Raw genomic sequence first — 18,339 nt, forward strand, 5'->3', positions numbered from 1 at the left:
CTACCCCCAAATACTTTCATGACTGTTCTCTCGTCTCCTTAATTTTTTTGTTTATGCCCCATTCTCAGTAGAGCCTTTTCTGACTATCCTATTTAATATTGTAACACCCTTTCCTGCTGCAACACCAACACTCCCTATCCTCCATCCTGGCTTATTTTTCCCCGTAGCACTTATCACTCTTTGACATAGTATATTTTATTGAATATTTATTTATTTTTTGCTCCCCTGACTGGAATGTAAGCTCAGTGGTAACAGTGACTTTTGTCTGTCTTGTTCAGTTTTATATTTCCTGTACCTAGAACAATGTGTGGTTCATAATAGGTGCTCAGTAAATATTTGTGGAGTGAATTAATGAATAAATAAAGCCTTTTTTCTCTGGGTCTAGCACTGTGCTGAGCACATAGTAGATTCTTAATAAATAATTGTATGAGTAGTCATCACCCTCTCCATTTGTCAGATAATACTTTGGGCTGGGTCAACCCTGAAGCCCTTTTGCTTTTGACATTTTCTGCCAGGGCATCAGTTTCAGTTAGAGTGCCCAAATCTTTTGTTCCTGAGCCTGAGCTATGCAGAATTTCTAGTTGAGGCTGTTTGGCTGTTGAGCCCACAATGGTTATTATGTCATTATTGGTAATTAGCACTTAGGCTCAGAGGATGAGCTTTTGTTTTTCAGCAGAAATCACAGCAGAGAGTTGTGCCAGCCACTGGGAACCAGGCCTAGAGCAGCTTCCTCTGTAACTCCCCCCTTCCCAGCTATGGGTCCATGGCTTAGGGAGCCCAAGATGGAGGTACCCACAGCTAGGGGCACCTGGGTGACCAGCTCAACAGCTGTCTTCCCCAAGCAGTATTTTGCAAAATTTCTTCCCCACACCCTTGATTCTCCATGTCTGGACAATATATGTACGGGTTACGGGTTCCTACACAGAGGGGGCTCCCCATTCCCCTGGGGGTGCTAGATACAGGGTTTCCCAATGTCCAGCAGTCAGGGGTATTTTCTGTTGCTCAGGTTTCAGGTAGTATGGGTGGAGGAAATAACCCTGGGTTCAAGACTTGAGCTTGGTTCAAGTCCTTGCTTAGCTGCTTTGTTGGGTCACCTTAGGCACACACATCATTTGCCTTTTGCTGGGCATCAGCTTTTTCATCTGCCAAATAGAGATAAAGGTACCTTCTTGGCTTCTGGAATCAGACACACCTGGCTTCCCAACTATACCCCTTTCTAAATGTATGACATTAGGCAAATCAATTCACTTCTCTGACTTCAGTTCTGAAAGCTATAAAATAGTACCCACTCGATAAGGTTGTTGTGAGAGCTAAATAGGAGAGTGCAGGTCAAGTACCCAGGCACATAGCAAGTACTCTATACATCTTTGTTGGTAGTATTATAATGGCCATCATGGAAATGCAGGTAATCTGTAAACTGTAAGAATAGTACTAGCAATAAAACCAGGCAGATGTGAGTTTGAATTCTAACTCTGACACTTACTAAGTGGGTGATCTTGGGTAACTTCTTCTCTCCTTTCAGACTTTACTTCCTCATCTGTAAAATGGGAATTCTAGTCATACCTTTGTCCAGGGGCTGTTGTGAAGGTTTTGACATGTTATATATAACGTACTACTTGATACAGGGGTTGACACATGCCATCTCCATTTTATAGATAAGTATGTATAAAATAGATATCTCAGTGGTGACGCTTTGACTTGAACCCTTGTTGGCCTGCCTCAAAAGTCCACCTTCTTTTTACCTCTTCTTGCCATCACCATATACGGGATGATGATGATTATTCTTATGGCTACTGGACTCATCTCATCATTCTGTGATCCCAGTGCTGATACAAAGGAGATGCTCAATGAATGTTTGTTGGATGAAGAAAGGGGTACCAGTGTGTCCTTACTTTTAAGGAGGCTTTTGCCTTGGGGTTGAAGAACTTTTTGGCTTGGTTGACAGCCGAACTAAAAAAATAAAAATAAAAATCATGCAGTTTAGGTGTGAGCTTTGTAATCTGTAGAACCCTTTGCACCCCTCACATAATTTGATCCTTCTTGCTACCCTGTGTGGCATCCTAGGTAGGTACTGCCACCTCTGTTTGACTGGTGAGGATATGGGAGCCCAGAGAGGGTGTTATGGGCTGAATGTTTAAGTCCCCCAGCCCAGTTCATATGTTGAAGCCTTAAACCTCACTGTGTTGGTATTTGGAGATGGGCCTTTGGGAGGTAATTAGGGTTTGATGAGGACATGAGGGAGGAGTTCTCATGATGGGATTAGTGCCCTTATAAGAAGAGACACCAGAGAACTCACTCTCTGCCACGTAAGGACACAGAGAGAAGGCAGCCACCCATAAGCTGGGAAGAGAGCCTTCACCAGAACCTGACCAGACTGGCATCCTGATCTCAGACTTTCAGCCTTCAGAACTGTGAGAAAGTAAATTTCTGTTGCTTAAGCCACCCAGTCTGTGGTATTTGTTATGGCAGCCTGATCTGACTAAGACAGAGGGTAGGTGACTTGCCTGGAGTCACACAGTGAACTTTTGGCAGAGCTAAGACTGGAAGTTATTCCCAGTCTCTGGAAGGCTTAGAAGCTAAGACGAGCTAAATGCTAGACAGGCAGCTCAGGGTCTGTTTTGCCACAGCAGCTTTGGAGGATCTTGTGGCAAGTCAAACCCGGGCCATTTCTGGGTGCTAAATCCCCTCTTCTTCCGTATAGCTCCTCCTCTGCCCTCTCCCAAGGTGAGGGGTGGGCCAGGCTGACTACCGGTTTTAGAAGGGGCTCAACTAGCTGATGGCAATGAGCCTATCCCTGTGTTTCTTGGGAAATTCTCTAGCCTAGAGAGTTCCCTGCCCGAGGAAGAGAGAATTAGTGGGTTAAGCTTGAGTGAGCTTGAGGCTTTACTGGATCAAGGTCATTAGCCTCACTCCAGCTGGTGAGAGAAGGGGGTTGGGAGGGTCATGGGAGGCCAGATCCTTGGACCCCTCCTTGAATGTCTCAGGGCTACAATCAGAAGCACTCACAATAGCCTTTCCGTGGGGTCTTGGGACAGATGTTTTGTTTTGTTCTGATTTTTAGAGAGAGAGAGAGAAACATCAGTTTGTTGTTCTACTTACTAATGCATTCATTGGTTGATTCTTATGTGTGCTTTGACCTGAGATTGAACCTGCAACCTTGGTGTATCGGGGACAATGCTCTAACCAACTGAGCTACCCAGCCAGGGCTGGGACAGTTGGTAATGTTGTTCATTCATATAATTTCCAGACTTCTTTCTTGAGAGTGGTATGAAAGCAATATGGAGCAGAGGATAGTGGGATCATACAGACCTAGTTTAAGCTGTGTAACTTTAGGCAATCACCTGACATTTCTAGGCTGTAGTTTCTATAACTATAATTGAAGCTAATAATACCTTGCAGGGTTACTATAAGGCTGAATGCAATAGTGCATCTAAAGTACTTAGTATGGCCCTCGCCGGTTTGGCTCAGTGGCTAGATCGTCGGCCTGCGGACTAAAGGGTCCCCAGGTTTGATTCCGGCCAAGGGCACGTACCTTGGTTGCAGGCTTGATCCCGAGCTCCAGTCAGGGCGAGTGTGGGAGGCAACCAATCGATGTGTTTCTCTGACATTGATGCTTCTCTCTCCCTCTCTCTCCCCCTTCCACTCTCTCTGAAAAGCAATGAAAAAATATCCTCGGGTGAGGATTAAAAAAATAATAATAATTAAAAAAAAAGTAAAGTACTTAGTATGTGCCAGGCACAGAGTAAATACCTCATAAATGTAGCTGTCATTATTTTTATTTTTATTTATTTTTATTTATTTATTTATTTTTTAAAAAATATATCTTTATTGATTTCAGAGAGAGGAAAGGAGAGGGAGAGAGATAGAAACATCAATGATGAGAGAGTCATTGATTGGCTGCCTCCTGCACGCCCCCGGCTGGGAATCGAGCCTACAACCCGAGCATGTGCCCTGACCAGGAATCGAACCCCGATCACCTGGATCCTAGGTCGACACTCAACCGCTGAGCCACGCCCGGCCGGGCTGTCATTATTTTTAATAATAAATTATTTCTAAAGTCCCTTCCAGCTCAGACATTCCTAGGTTTTATGGCTGTAGAATTTAGCCTGGCCTCCAGCTTTGGAAGGGAAATGTAGCTGGACTTAGAAGAAGGCAGCAAACAGAATCCTGTTGTAGGGTTGGAAGACTTGGGTTCAAGTTTGGGCTCTGCCACCCCAATACTGTGTGACTTTGGGCAAGTCCTTTCTAGTTTCTGGATCCATTTCCCAAACTGTTTAAAAGTTAGCAGCTTGGGCTTGATGATCTCTAAGGTCCTATTCAGTCCTAACATTTTGTGAATCTAGGGGCCTAAAGGAATACCTTAGCACCTGTCCACCAGGTCTTCTTTTACAATTTCAACATCCATCCCTTCTGCTGATTTTTTGGAGCGTCTGCACAGCAGAAAGGACATAACTTGTCAACTTGAATACATTTATTTTACTTACACTTAGTTTTTTGCTTTTACTGTACACAGAAAACTCATTAAGACAGAGCTTAATGTAATTTTGTAAGCAAAATGCATTGTGTCAAAGAGGTCAAAGCATACTCTGTGTTTTCAAATAGTCTTTCATTGCATCTGATTTTTTCTTTTTTTTTTGCTTTTATCTCAACCAGAACAGGTAGGCTTGCATGCTATAATTTAAAAAAATAGGCTGCAGTCAGTGCATCCTAAAAAAATAATCATGGGTATGATTTAGATAAAAGGATGTTTTTCAGGTAGCGTATAAGAGAAAAAAAAGGGGGGATGGTGTGGGGGGAATAACCTAAATGTCCAACATTTAGCTTTAACTAAATTATGGTATATCCACTTAATAATAATAATAATAATAATAATAATAAATAATAATAATAAAACAGGGCACTGTTAAAAATGGTGATGCAAATGTCATACTATATTGTTAGGTGAAAAAAGTTGGTTCCAAAACAATATGATCTAAATTTTAAAAAGCATATGCAATTTGCTGACATTTGACCATTTTTAACCTATAAAATCAGCAATTTCATATGACTTAATACATATAAAAAGAAAAAAGTGTATCTGTAAGAAATAGTACTTGAAGGAAGTCTCCCACCAAAATATTGATGGTGGCTATTTCTGACTCATGGCTTTATGGTGATTATAATTTTTCCTTTTAATTTAACTACATATTTTTTATGAACACTCAAGTCCTACTACTAAAAATAATCCCCTAGAAAGATATACCACTGTATGAACAGTAATTTTCCTGCGCTGTTATAACTTGCTTGATTTATCATTTGTGTTTAATAGATCTAAAATGACTACAATTTTATGACTATAGGCAGGATGGAAATCTCTACTCTTCATGTACTTTTGGTACCAGGACTGATTTTTATTCAATAGTTACTGTTCAGAACACTTTGCTGGTGGGCTCAGCTTTTCAAAGCCCTCTTCATCTCTTGCCACCTCCCCACAACAGACAAATGTTTTCCATGAGCCCTATCATTGGGGTGTTAGGCCAGCTGTGTCCCTAATCCGCCCATGTCCCAGATTTGGGAATGGCTCAGACTCCAACTGTGCCCCCACTCTACCCCTACTTTCTTTCAATCTCATCTCTTCCAGGTCATTGGAGGCCCCATCTACCCTCCCTGGCTTTCCCCACTGGTCACCACCTAATTTCACCATCTAATTTCACCCTGTTCCATGCAGCTGGTGTTTGCTTTTGCTGGAGCTCAGTTTGCAGTGGGGAAGGATTAGGACCCTTTCATGCTGCCTTTTTTTCTTTTTGTTTTTTTCCTTAGTGGCCTTGACTGCTCCTGGGGCTGACAGGCAGCCAGCAGGGCCTGTATTCCCTAGGAAGGAACAGGAGGGGTGGTGGGGGAGACAATGGTGGGCTCAGCTGGCAGGCGGGATAGAGATGGCCCCTAGAGATCCCATCCTGGGGCTTGGAGCATGGCACAGCCACCACCCAGATGTGAGCATGGAGCAGGCAGGGCTGAGTTTCTGCCTAGATGATTAGCTTCAGAGATGGTGCTTGAGATCTTTACCCTTGGTACCCAGTGGCAACCATCACTCACCCTCACTCTGCGGGGTGAGTTGGGACTCAATGTGTGGTTTGCAGAGGCTTCTTTTGAGAGGACAGATGGGCATATGAGTAGGGGTAGTTTCTCTGCTTTCAGATTAGGCATTACTTACCTACCCCCTATCCCCAGTTATGTGTTGGGCCCAGCTATACTCAGGACTGGGCATTTAACATAAAAGGTGATGGCGTGCACCTAATTAATAACAAAAATTCCCCCTGTGTGGATGGTCCTTTACAGTTTACAAAGCTCTTTCATCTTCAGGCTAAAAGCCAGGACTAGAATTTAAGTCTTTCAAATTCTAAAGCCTGTGCCAACAGTTCTTGGTGTGCTGTTGCATGGCACTCTGAATTTAAGAGTGGTTTACACCTGCCTGTGTCTAGCCATTTTCTGCTAGCCTGAGACCCCTACTTTTTTCAGGATAATGTTTATTAAATACTGTACACTCCATGCATCCAACCAAGCCTCTTTAATATGATATGCCATTGCATAGCACTTTACGGCATAGAGAATATTGTTTTTTATAAATCTGAATTTGGTGGTAGTGGTGAGCTCTCTTGTGGTTGATCTTTGGGATTTATCCTTCATGGTAGCAGATTTCCAGGTCTAGGTGTAGGAAGCCTCTGAGGCACAGAGGTGGTAGGTCTAGAGCTTCCCCAATCAAAAGCATGGCTCAACTGGAGGACCTAAGACAGGGGACCAGAGTATTCAAGAACAGGTGTTTCACCCCTAGTACACAGCATGACCTTGGCCAAGTCACCTGACCTTATAAGCCTCAGCTTCCTTATATAAAAAATAACTTGTTCATTAGATGAAAAAGAGGGACAAAGTCCCTGCCCACCTGAAGCTTGCAGTCTACTGGGTCTATACTGCAGCAATTTATTGAGAGGGACAACAAATAAATAGTACATATATAGTAGAGTCAGGTAGAAGTAAGTACTATGAAGCAAAATTAGAGCAGGGCAAGGGAGTGTGAGTGGAGGCAGTTTTAGATAGGGTAGTCAGGTGGTCCTCTAGGGGTTCTCAGGATGTTTCAAATAGATAATTCATATAATGTGCTCAGTACAGGGCTGACAACAATTGAGTGCTTAACAAATATGTTATTATTATTTAAATATATCTTTATTGACTTCAGAGAGGAAGGGAGAGGGAGAGAGAGAGATGGAAACATCAATGATGAGAGAGTAGCCATTGATCAGCTGCCTCCTGCATGCCCCCAACTGGGGATTGAGGCTGCAACCCAGGCATGTGCCCTGATCAGGAATCGAACCACGGTCTTCTAGATCCTAGGTCGATGCTCAGCTGCTGGACCACGCCTGGCCAGGCAATACGTTATTATTATGTTAATCAGCTCCACATCTCTCAGTCCATGCTAGTCTCCAAATAGCAGTAATAATTAACACTTATGTAGCTCTTACTATGAGCTAGACACTGCTGTAACACCTTTACATATTTTAACTCATTTAATTCCTATAATAACTCTTATGAGGTAGAACTATTATCCCCTTTTATGGAGCCAAACAATTAGGGAGGGCTGGAGTTTGAGAATTGAACCTAGGTAGTCGATTTCTAGAGGCTGAGCTGAGATGTGAGAGGGCTATGATTAGATACTAAGGCAGTGTAGCTGGCATGTACAGGCTCTGATGTCAGATTGCCTGGCTTCTTATCCTGGCAGGTCTAAGCTTCTCTGCTTGGGCTTCTTATTCTCTAAAATGGGAATAGCAGAACCTGTCTTACTTTATAGGGACCATGCTTAAAACAGAGCCTTCTTTCCTGCTCTGCGAGGCCCCAGCCTGTTCAGAAACCAACCTTTCAGGGAATGTGAAGGGTCAAGGGGCCTCTGAAACTTCCGAAAGGAAATAAAGGCATACAAGGCAATTGTCAGAGCAACCCTAAGTTCATCTAGGTTTTTATGATTTTGAGGGTGCCAGGGCAGAATTAGATCATTAAACACAGAAGACAGCTGAAATCTTGGTGCGGCCACAACACTCAGCTTCCATTTCAGGCCTTACCCAGCTGTAAGGAGAGGTAAAGTCTAATGGAACGTCAGGATTAGAATGGCATCTAGAGATGGTCAACTTACTAGAAGGGGAAACTGAGGCCCAGAAAAGCTGAATGACTTAACCAAGGTCACTAGGTGCATTAGGGGGCAGTCAGCTGGAGGAGCCTGGCAGCAATTTCAGCTTTCCCTGAGGATTTCAAATCTCAGCCTCTTACCTGGCCCTCCTCCAGGTGGAAATGGCCTCACCTTCGTCCTGGGCACTAGTTGCCTCATTCCCCACGTGGGTGCTGCAGGGGCCGGAGCACCTGGACTTGCGAGCAGGTTCGACTCGCGCGTGCGCACTCGTGGCCAGCCCCTTGCCTTTTCCCCTCTTTTTTTCTGCCCTCCCCATTCCTTACCGGCCTTGGGGAGTGGGGAACCAGTGGAGCCAGAACTTGGCCTCAGCCAATGGGCTGACGGGCCGCGGGCCCAGCCCCCTCCTCCCCTCCTGCGCCGTCCAATAGAAATTTACTACAATGTTGTGGCGACCAGAGGGGGAGGGGCGCGCGCGCGCGGGCGGGCTGGCTGCGGGCCGGGCCGGCCCTGCCTCGCCTCACAGAGGAAAGGCGGGAGGGCGCGCGGCGGAGCCTCTTGCTCGCTCACTTGCTCCCTCCCTCCGCCGGTGGGTTAGTCAGTCAGTCCGCCTGCAGCTTGCGAGCCCGCGAGTCGCAGAGGGCCCGAGCCTCGGACGCCAGCGCCTCCTCCTGCCATTGTTCATCCGGCAGCTGCAGCGGCAGGCGAGGGACCCTGGTCCCGGTTGCCACCGGTGAGGCAAGGCGGCTGCGGCGTGCGAGCTGGGTTGCGGGGAGGCGGGGCGCGGAGCTGTCCCCGAGGGGACGGTCCTGGCGGCCGCGGTGGCGCCGCAGCCTCTTTGTCTCTAGCCCGCTGCAGGCCCCGGGCCCCGGGCTGGGGGCTCGGGCTCTATGGCCCCTGAACGCCGCGCCGGAGGCTGACGGGCTGGAGCCTGGACGCGGCGGGCCTGAGGGGAAAGAGGCGGGGGCTGATCTGGGGGAGCGTTTCAAAGTTCGGCTTGGGGTTTGTTTTTGACGCGGGGAAATCTGTACGGTCTGGTCCATCAATCATTGCAGGAGCCTTGGAAGGAAACCAAATGGGGGAGAATTGCACGTTTTGGGCGATGAAGGTGTTGGGTGCAGCTGCAGAGCTTTCTTCCCAACGAGGTAGCCGGCTGTCTGGAGAAGACGGCATGATCTGAGGGGTGGCGGGAACCCTGCGAGGACGTTGAGGCCTTCCCGCCATGCACGTCCGTATCATTAGAAAAATTCGCCAACACCGAGGGCTCAGATGCGCTCCCCCTTAGCCTTCTCGGTTCCCGTGCCCAAAGGGTTAAATCTGTTCTCTCAGCATCGTGACCTCCTTTTTCAGTTCGCGCATCTGTCGGCTTGGAAATATTTCCTCCTGCTCGCTGGGCTTTTTTTTTTTTTTTTTTTTAAATACCTGTGGAGAGACTAGATGGAGGCTCGTCCTCCAAGATTCGTCAGCAGGCTATTCTTCCTGATGAGGGTTTGCCAAAACTGGTTTATTCTTCCCAGGATCATGCATTCTCTGGAGAGAGAAAGTGATCTCACGTGAAACATTGCTGACGGATTGGTTTCTGGCCATATGATAGCGACTGTCATCCTGTTGTTTCTCTAACGTACCCTACCATAAATGACTAGTCTGTGGAGACTTGTCGGTTTTTGGCATGTATTGCTGATTAGGAGATAGTGGTGGCTTTTTTTTTTTTTTTTTTTTTTTAAGAGATGCTGAGCTTTTTTTAGTAGTCTGGGTGATTTCACAGCTGCTATTTTGTTCTTTCTGTTTTTAGGGAAAATTGCAAGAAATGGTTATGTCTTGTATCTTGGATATTATTATAGTGGTGTTATACTCTCTTGAGGATATACTGTACTCAGTGCTGTTAATCATTACTGTTTTCAGCATTCTCAGTCCTGGCGAAAATTTTAGTTGGCTTGATCCTTTAAGTACACACACAAACACACACAGAATATCTTACGTATATCTTCTTTGTATAATTCTTCTTATCCCAATTTTGTGAGTGTAACATTAACCTTTACTTTTTATGGAAACTTAACTATTCTTCACTTTCCTTTTCTGTAAATTGGAAACATACAAGTTCTTTGTCAGCTGTACAAGTTTTGGTTTTATAAAACAGTTTTTTTGGGGTGTTATTCATATAATCCATGTAGAATATATAGCAGAATATCTGGCACACAGGAAGGACTCAACAAATGACAGCTGATAACTGAACATCAGACTGCCTTGGAATGAAGGTGCTAATTCAGAGTGCTTTCTATAGGAAGGCTATAATTAAGGTAAAGATAGGCATTATTCATATCCCTGGGGAAACTGAAGTACAGTATCTTTGCCACCATTCAAAGTGAGCTCACTTGTAGACCCAAGCTTAGCATGCTAACCTTGCTCCTTTCTCTTCTAGTAACAAAACTACACTTTTTTCCTTGTATGGTTGAATTTAGGCTTAGAAATAAATGTTTCTAATCTTTAGGTCTCACCAAAATTCTCTCAACATTTATACTAGTGTTTTATACCAAATGCCTTATAGGTAAGTCCTTACACAATATGGCCCCAATCTACCTTTCCACCTTTATTCTTCTTCATTTTTTTTTTTTTCAGCTGCTTAAAACAACATAAACTTATTTTCAGTTTCTGTAGGCATTCTCCTTATTTTATTTTCCAACCAAAAAGAACTGCTCAGTAATAATCCATATTTTCCCATCTCTGTACCTTTGGCCATGTAATTTCATCTATGCTTGTCATATATGTATATTCCTCATGACTATTTTCAGTTGTTTTACCTTAAAAATATTAACTATATTAGTAATTTGAAGTGTGGGGAAAAGTTCCCTATGTTGAAGGAACTTGATGGAATTTTTTGTTTTGTTTTGAATTTTCTTTGACTTTCATTAGTATGGCCAGCCAGTTGAATTTTCTTTAACTGGTGTTCATTAAAAGGTTTTGGGTCCTAAGTGCCACATAAATGTGTGCAGCCTTTATGATAGATAATGGATGATAGTAGATTAAGAAAAGCTCTTAGGCTTCCATTCTACTCAGAGCTAAGAATTCCAATTAATGCTTGGAAACTCTGGTGTCAGCAAATAGTTTAAGCCAGTAAAGAAAATTTTATCTTTTAGGTGGATCTCTGCTTGCTTTCTGCATCTCTTCTCTTTCTTGGTGGTCTAAGGGCCAACATTTCCTTAATGTTTGTTAAATACTCAAATCATATTTATTGCATTAAAGTACTAGATGTGAATAAACCTATGTTTTAAAGTAGGCTTATCTTCAATAGAATGTATGAAATAACTGATATAATAATTTATATAATATTAACAAAAAATACACAAATTTCCCTCTTTGTATATTTAAAAGTGTTTTCATTTCATCTCCTTTCTTTTTTTCTTTGAGAAACACTTCTAATATTTAAATCAACAAGTGATTAAAAAAATCCTCACCTAAGGATATTTTCATTGATTGATTGATTGAGAAAGAGAGAGAGAGAGAGAGGGAGAAACGCTGATTGGTTGCCCTGATCTGACCAGGGGATTGAACCCACAACCTCCCCTACTTTTTTTTCCTGTTTTTTTTTTTGGTGTACAGGACAATGTTCAACCAGCTGAGTCATCCGGCCAGGCTTAACAAGGGATTTTAAATGAATCCTTTCTCCTCTGAAAAAAATGGTTGTGGTATTTTGTTGAGATATGACCTATATATTTTTCCTGTTGTTTTCTTTTGTCAGGTTTGTGTTCCACATTTAAAGTTCACCAATGTGATGTTTTCTTGTGTGCAGCTTGAATTTAACATTTCTGGAAATTACAGAGCTAGCCTTCCATCTCATTCCTTAGTTTATGGTCTTGATTTTAAACAAATACATATTATGGGAGATAGTGTGCTTACAATGCTATTTGGTTTCCTTCCTCCTGTTCCTAAGAAAGCTTTCAGTTAAGCTTGTCAGAAGTGTTCCCCAGTAGTAGTCAAGGGATTCTTGAATTCTCTGCAGGTACTTTGATATGCTTACCAGTAGATTGTGATTTTAAATATGTAGTCTATAATTTGTGATATGAGTGATTTGGCTTGTTTATATTGTATTCTGAATGTTCAAATCCAATTTAATATTGGCAATATGATAACTTTAGAATATCAGTGACCATCATGGGCTGAATTTGGTTCTTAAATCAGTAGGAGTGTATGTTTAGACCACATACTCTTTCCGTGTTATCTAAGAAGCAGGCCAGCCCAAGTGCTGCCAGTGTATTTTTCTAAGAGTCTCATCAGATTCATGATTGGTCACATGCATATTCATATGCAGATTCATTGCTACCTCTAAAGGAGTTGTTTTCCCCCTATTGCTTGAGCATGGAATCACCTTATTTTGTTTGTGAGCTAAACAATAATAATTCTAACAACTTTTTTCTACTGAACAACTTTGGTTTTTTCTCTGAATAATATCCCCAAAGATGAAACTTTAAAAAACTTTTAAAAGAGTTATCAAATTAACATGATGAATTCATCAGTTATGGGCCTTATTTATGTAGAGAATCTAGAATTATTGGAAGGTAATTGATTCATTGCATTTATAATAGGTTTTAGTTAGAGAAGAGCCAGATTCCAAATATATATGTTAATTTTTGTTGTCTATTTGAGTTTGTTGGTTTATCACTGGTGATTTACTATGTGTTGGTTTATCACTGGTGATTTACTATGTGTCCTTTTTATGAATGGGGTCGTGATTTGTTCAGTACAATGCAGTGTAACAAATACTGTGGTGGACACACTGGGTTAGATTAGTATTTGATACACTCTGCTGCTATTTAATGAATTCACCCTGAGAAGGATGAAGAGAACAGCTATAGCGATGAACAGTAGTGAGAAATTAGAGGCTTTAGAAAGGAGACCTTGATATTTTATTTTGAGTGCTGATCTTATTTAGAATTAACTACCCCACTGACATTACTTCAAATGTTCATTTTAGGAAAGTTTAGTGAGAGAATCTGATTATAATAAAAGTCTATTTACATTTATTTTTGCTAATTATTTTTATTTAAATGAGATTGTACTCATCTTGAAGTATTTGAAAATAAATTGGCTAGCTCTTTTTACCTTTAAAGAAAAGCAACATACCATGGGTGTGGCCAGTACAATCCAAGGAATGACTTGGAGAGATTTTAATACGCCCTACCCCTAATCTTCATCAGCTTTCCCTCAAAGTCATCTAAGTAAATATGCTACCCCTAAAAGTCCCTTTTATATAAAAATTCTAGAGTCATTCTGGCATCATGTTTTATTATTTATTATTTTATTGCATTTATTAATACTAGTTCTCATTTTGTAGCTATCTCTTATTATCTCCAAGATAAAGCCATATGGATTAAACTGTGATTGTTTATTAACTTGCTGCTCTCTCCCGTCCATGGCTGAAGACTCTTTGGGTCACTTCCACCTAGTTAATCTAGGGCCTCTTCTATCATTCTTTGTTTTCAGGGCAATCTGTATTTGCAGAAATTAAAATAGTTTCTGAGCTATGTGGAGTGGACCGTGGGTAGGGTTAAAGTAATCTCGTAGAGTGGATAGGAAGAGGCAAGATTGTCTAATGAAATGAATAGGAACTATGACTAAATATTTATATTGATAAATAAGATTGGAAGAAGCAGTAGATGCTCTATTCCTATCTATTCTATCTAAATTTAATATATATCTGTAGTTCTGTTTATTAATATTATCTATTAATAGGGATAGGAACACCTCACTGTCTTTGGAAATAGGTGGAAGTAGTAAGATAAAATAGGATATAATATATACTCATATATTTAATTGGGACTCATATATACTCGTATATTTAATTGGGACATATACTCATATATTTAATTGGGACTTATAAATGCAACTTATCTGCTCTTTGTGCCTTCTAGCCTCTACAGAATTATCCTAATCCAAATCAACTTTTGGTAGGCCCTCTGTGTGTCTGAATTGTAGCACTGGACATAACATAGACTGAAGTTTAAATACTTTCTACATTAATGTTCACTTAGAAAACTTTTATATTATATTTTGATAATACCTGTATTGAACCATAAAAAAGTTATGTTTAAAAGTCTTGCGTGACATATGTGGAATATAATAAAATAAACTGATGAGCAAAATAGATCCAGAGACATAGAAGCATGGAACAAACCGAGGGGTCTCAGAGGGAAGGTGGGGGTGGGGGAGTGGGTGGGGAGAGATTAATCAAAGAACATACATGCTTATATGCATAACCTGGACACAGACATTGGTATGGGGAAGGCCTGAGGGTGAGGTGGATTTGGGGTAAAGAGGATCAATGGGAGGGAAAAAAGGAACATCTGTAATACTTTCAACAATAAAGATAAAAAATAAATAAAAGTTTCGAGTGAGAGACTCTCAGTGATTTAACATTAAAGCATAGGGTTATTTTAAAATAGTTAAATTTAAGCCTGTGGCCCACAATGTAATAGAAATTTACACTTTTGGTAATTTGTGGATATATAGTACTATGCCAAGCTTCATTTGTGATTGCTATTTAGCCATTACTTAATGCTTACATAAATTAAGTAACCCTATTAGAATCATTTTATTTATTTATTTATTTTTATTTAAAAAAATATATCTTTATTGATTTCAGAGAGAGGAAGGGAGAGGGAGAGAGACAGAAACATCAATGATGAGAGAGTCGCCATTGATCAGCTGCCTCTTGCATGCCCCTGACTGGGGATCGAGCCCACAACCCAGGCATGTGCTCTGACTAGGAATCGAACCTTGATTTCCTGGATCCTAGGTTGACGCTTAACCGCTGAGCTACGCTTGGCCAGGCTAGAATCATTTTAACACAATGCTAAATGCTATCTTATCAGTATATCTTTGAATACAAAAATAAAATATCATATAAAGAAGTGTTATTTTAATGATATGTCAAGTATGCATTTCAGTTTACCAATTTGATGTTCTACATATATTCAAGTGAAAACTGTTTCACCTTAATAATACACTTGGTACAGATTGTTGAAATTCATCTTCCGCCTACCCCCCCAATTTTGACCATATGGACACAGGCAGAACTGTCAAGAGCTCCAAAGATTTAAGCCCTCAAATTTTACCTGCCAACCATTTCAGTGTGCAACAGGGATGCATGGAAGGCAGTTTGAAGTGCAGGCTTTTTTTTTTTTTTTGCTACCACCTACTTGCTGTTTCTTGCCCTTTTATCTTTTTAATGATTCAGAGAGTCGATACTGTTGCTAACTTACTACCTGCAGAGAGTCCTGCTAGTTTTGATGGTATTACGTAATTATATAAATCTTTGCATGGTGTCATATGATGTTGTATATATGTCCTCCCACACATGTGTCTTTAGAGTAATTTCTTTCCATCTGGTGTTGGAAATCAGCTCTTTGTGAGGTTATTTTTAAGTCTTCAAGCTTTCTGGCATCCTCAACGCTTGAAACAACACAATTGCTTCTGAAGGCAAGAATATTCAGATAGTATATTTAGCATTTTTCCCCCAGTGAAAATGTAAATAGTATTTTATTTTAAAAATCATAGCCTGTGTTCCAAACAGGCAAAACATATATTTTATGTTTAGATAGTCTCCAGATAATTTTGTTAGGTAGGAAATAACCAAGTAAGTTGTTGCCAAGTAAATAAAGGAGAAATACTTAAGGGAAAGGAGGCTAAGAATAAGAAACCTGTAAAAGGGAAGAGGTTTTAAAGATATTTTATCCTCTGAATGTTTATTGGTATCCTCTTCTGAACTCTTGCAGCATTTATTTGTGCTCTACCAGATTTGTCAAGTATTGTTTTATATTGCATATAAAATTTGTATTTCCCAATAAGGTTGTCAGCTTCTGGAGGGCAAAAGGTCAATGTCATGTCTTTCATTGGCTTCCCCATTCCCTCAAACACAAATATTGCTTAGTATAGTAGCTAGGTACATAACATAGGGGAGACACTAGACATGCAGAGGTATAGTGAGAATGTGAATTCAAGGATAGATAATTAAGACTTAAGATTTGGGTTATAATTCTGACTCTGCTTCTGATTACCTCTCCCTGTATACGTGTGTACATATATCCTATTTTTTTGGAAACTAAGGTACAGATATGATCCTTTACTCCTAAAACACTTCAGTATGCCTCTCCTAAGAATAAAGATGTTATCCTAGATACCCACAATACCATTATCCTACCTAAGAAAAGTAATATTTTCATAACCAATATCCAATTCATATTTTTTAAAAATTGATGTCATCTATTTAGCAAGATTTATCCAATAACTCTGTTTTCTCTGGATGCTATTTTTGTTGACTGATCCTTTCTAGTTGTATTATCTGTAATACGATTGTTAATGAACACTGGTTAACAAAAAATGTTCAATAGTTAATGTACTCCCTTTGGTGTTTTGTAAGATTAAAAAGACTTGCACTGTGTGAACGATTGCATAATGATTACAGCATCATATTTAAATAGATACACTAAAGAATATATCAGGTGACTAAAGGGCAAGGTGTGCTTTTTGTTTTTAAAAGATTTTTATTGTGCTTATTGAGATAGGCAGCCTTTAAGATGGCCCCAATGATGCCTTCCTCCTGTATTCATGTCCTTGTATAATCCTTTCCCTTGAGTTGTTGCCTGGACCTGGTGACTTACTTCTAATGAATAGAATACACCAGTGGTGGAATGTCACTTCCAAGATTAGGTTACAAAAGGCTGTGGCTTCTTTCTTGGGCACTCCCATCTTGGACACTCTCTGGCCCTCTCCCTGTCACTCAAATCACCAGCTGCCGTGTCCTGTGAATGTTCAGACAGCCTATGGAGAGGCTCACATGGCGAGAAACCAAGGTCTGTCAGTAACTATGTAAGAGCTTGGAGCAGATTTCCTGAGGCCTGACAACAGCCATGTGAGTGAGCTTGGAAGCAGATTATCCAGGCAGAGTAGAGTCTTGAGATGAATGCAAACCTGGTTGACTACTTGGCTCCAACTTCATGAGAGACCCTGAGCCAAAGGCACCAAGCTAAACTATGCCTGAATTTCTGAACAACAGAACTAAGATAATAGTTTGTTGTTTTAAGCCACTGAGTTTTGGGGGTAATGTGTTATACAACAATAAATAACTAATACATCTACCATTTATTAATTTAATAACTATCGATTGTCTACTATTTACCAGGCACTGTCCTAAGTGCATTGGGACATGCAGTGAATAAAGTGTCTGATAATAAAATAAAGAATAGAATTATCTGTTCTCTGGGCTTACATTTTAGTGGGAGAGGACAAATAATAAACAAGTATACAAATCAGGGATAAAATATAAGATTTTAGTGAGGATCAGGGAAAGCAGGATAAGGGGACAAAGAGTGAGGGAGGTGGGGTGGGTATTTTAGATAGAGTGGTCAGAGACGACCTCTCTGGTGAGGTGACTCTTGAGCAGAGTCCTGAATGGTACCTGGAGGAGAGCATTTCAGGCAGAAGAACTACATGCACAAAGGTTAAGCATGTTTGGTGTGATTGAGAAACATTAAGTAAGCCAACATGGCGGGATTAAAATGATCTAGGGGAAAATGGTAGGACTTGAGCTCAGAAAGGAGAAAGAGCAGTTCATGTAGTACCTTGTTGGCTAAGCTACAGACTACATTTTTTTCTGAGATGGGACTTCTTGGGAGGATTTCGAGCAGAGGAATGGCATGATCATTCATTTAATACATATTATCCATATTATCCATAATGAGCAGGAGCCTGTGAGTGATTGTATGTTCTCACAAAAATATGGAAAGTATGACCCCTGTCTTAAGGAAGTTTAATGATCTAGTATTAGTAGAAATAACTGGGCATACACAAAATATTAGGAATAGAGGTACTGTGTCATAGAAAGACGTAGTTATGGGAAAAGCACAGGGTAAAACCTGGGTTTAAATTCTGGCTCTTCCCCTTGTTTTAATACATTTCAGCCTCTATGTACTGGGTAATATTATATGCCAGTAAAAATAAAAATGTTAGTGTTTATTGATATTTTATTATGAGCCAAACTCTGTGCTGTGTGCTTTATAGGTATGACATAGGTGTTGAAGGTGTGGACTCTAGGGCTAGAATGCCTGGTTTTAAGTTCTAGTTGTGTCACTCTTTATTTGGTGACCTTAGGCAAGTTACTTAACTTCTGTACCTCAGTTTACACATTATATAAC

General features: G+C 40.9%; 1 protein-coding gene across 15 annotated transcripts in view; it reads left to right on the top strand.

Annotated features, from left to right (window-relative positions):
- The window catches only part of EPB41 (erythrocyte membrane protein band 4.1), a 138,391-nt gene that overhangs the window by 11,161 nt on the left and 108,891 nt on the right, over positions 1-18,339 (top strand). For 5 of the 15 annotated variants that reach the window (XM_081146163.1, XM_081146165.1, XM_081146166.1 and 2 more), the window contains exon 1: positions 8,649-8,885. The exons of 8 other annotated variants lie outside the window; for them this stretch is intronic. The gene's annotated coding sequence lies outside the window, so the exon portion shown is untranslated. Of the gene's footprint in view, positions 1-8,631; positions 8,886-18,339 lie in introns of those variants that run through there. 2 more of the 15 variants (XM_081146164.1, XM_081146170.1) reach the window with 2 other exon arrangements.

The sequence above is a fragment of the Miniopterus schreibersii genome, assembly GCF_964146895.1.
Source record: "Miniopterus schreibersii genome assembly, chromosome: 8".
NCBI lineage: Eukaryota > Metazoa > Chordata > Mammalia > Chiroptera > Miniopteridae > Miniopterus > Miniopterus schreibersii.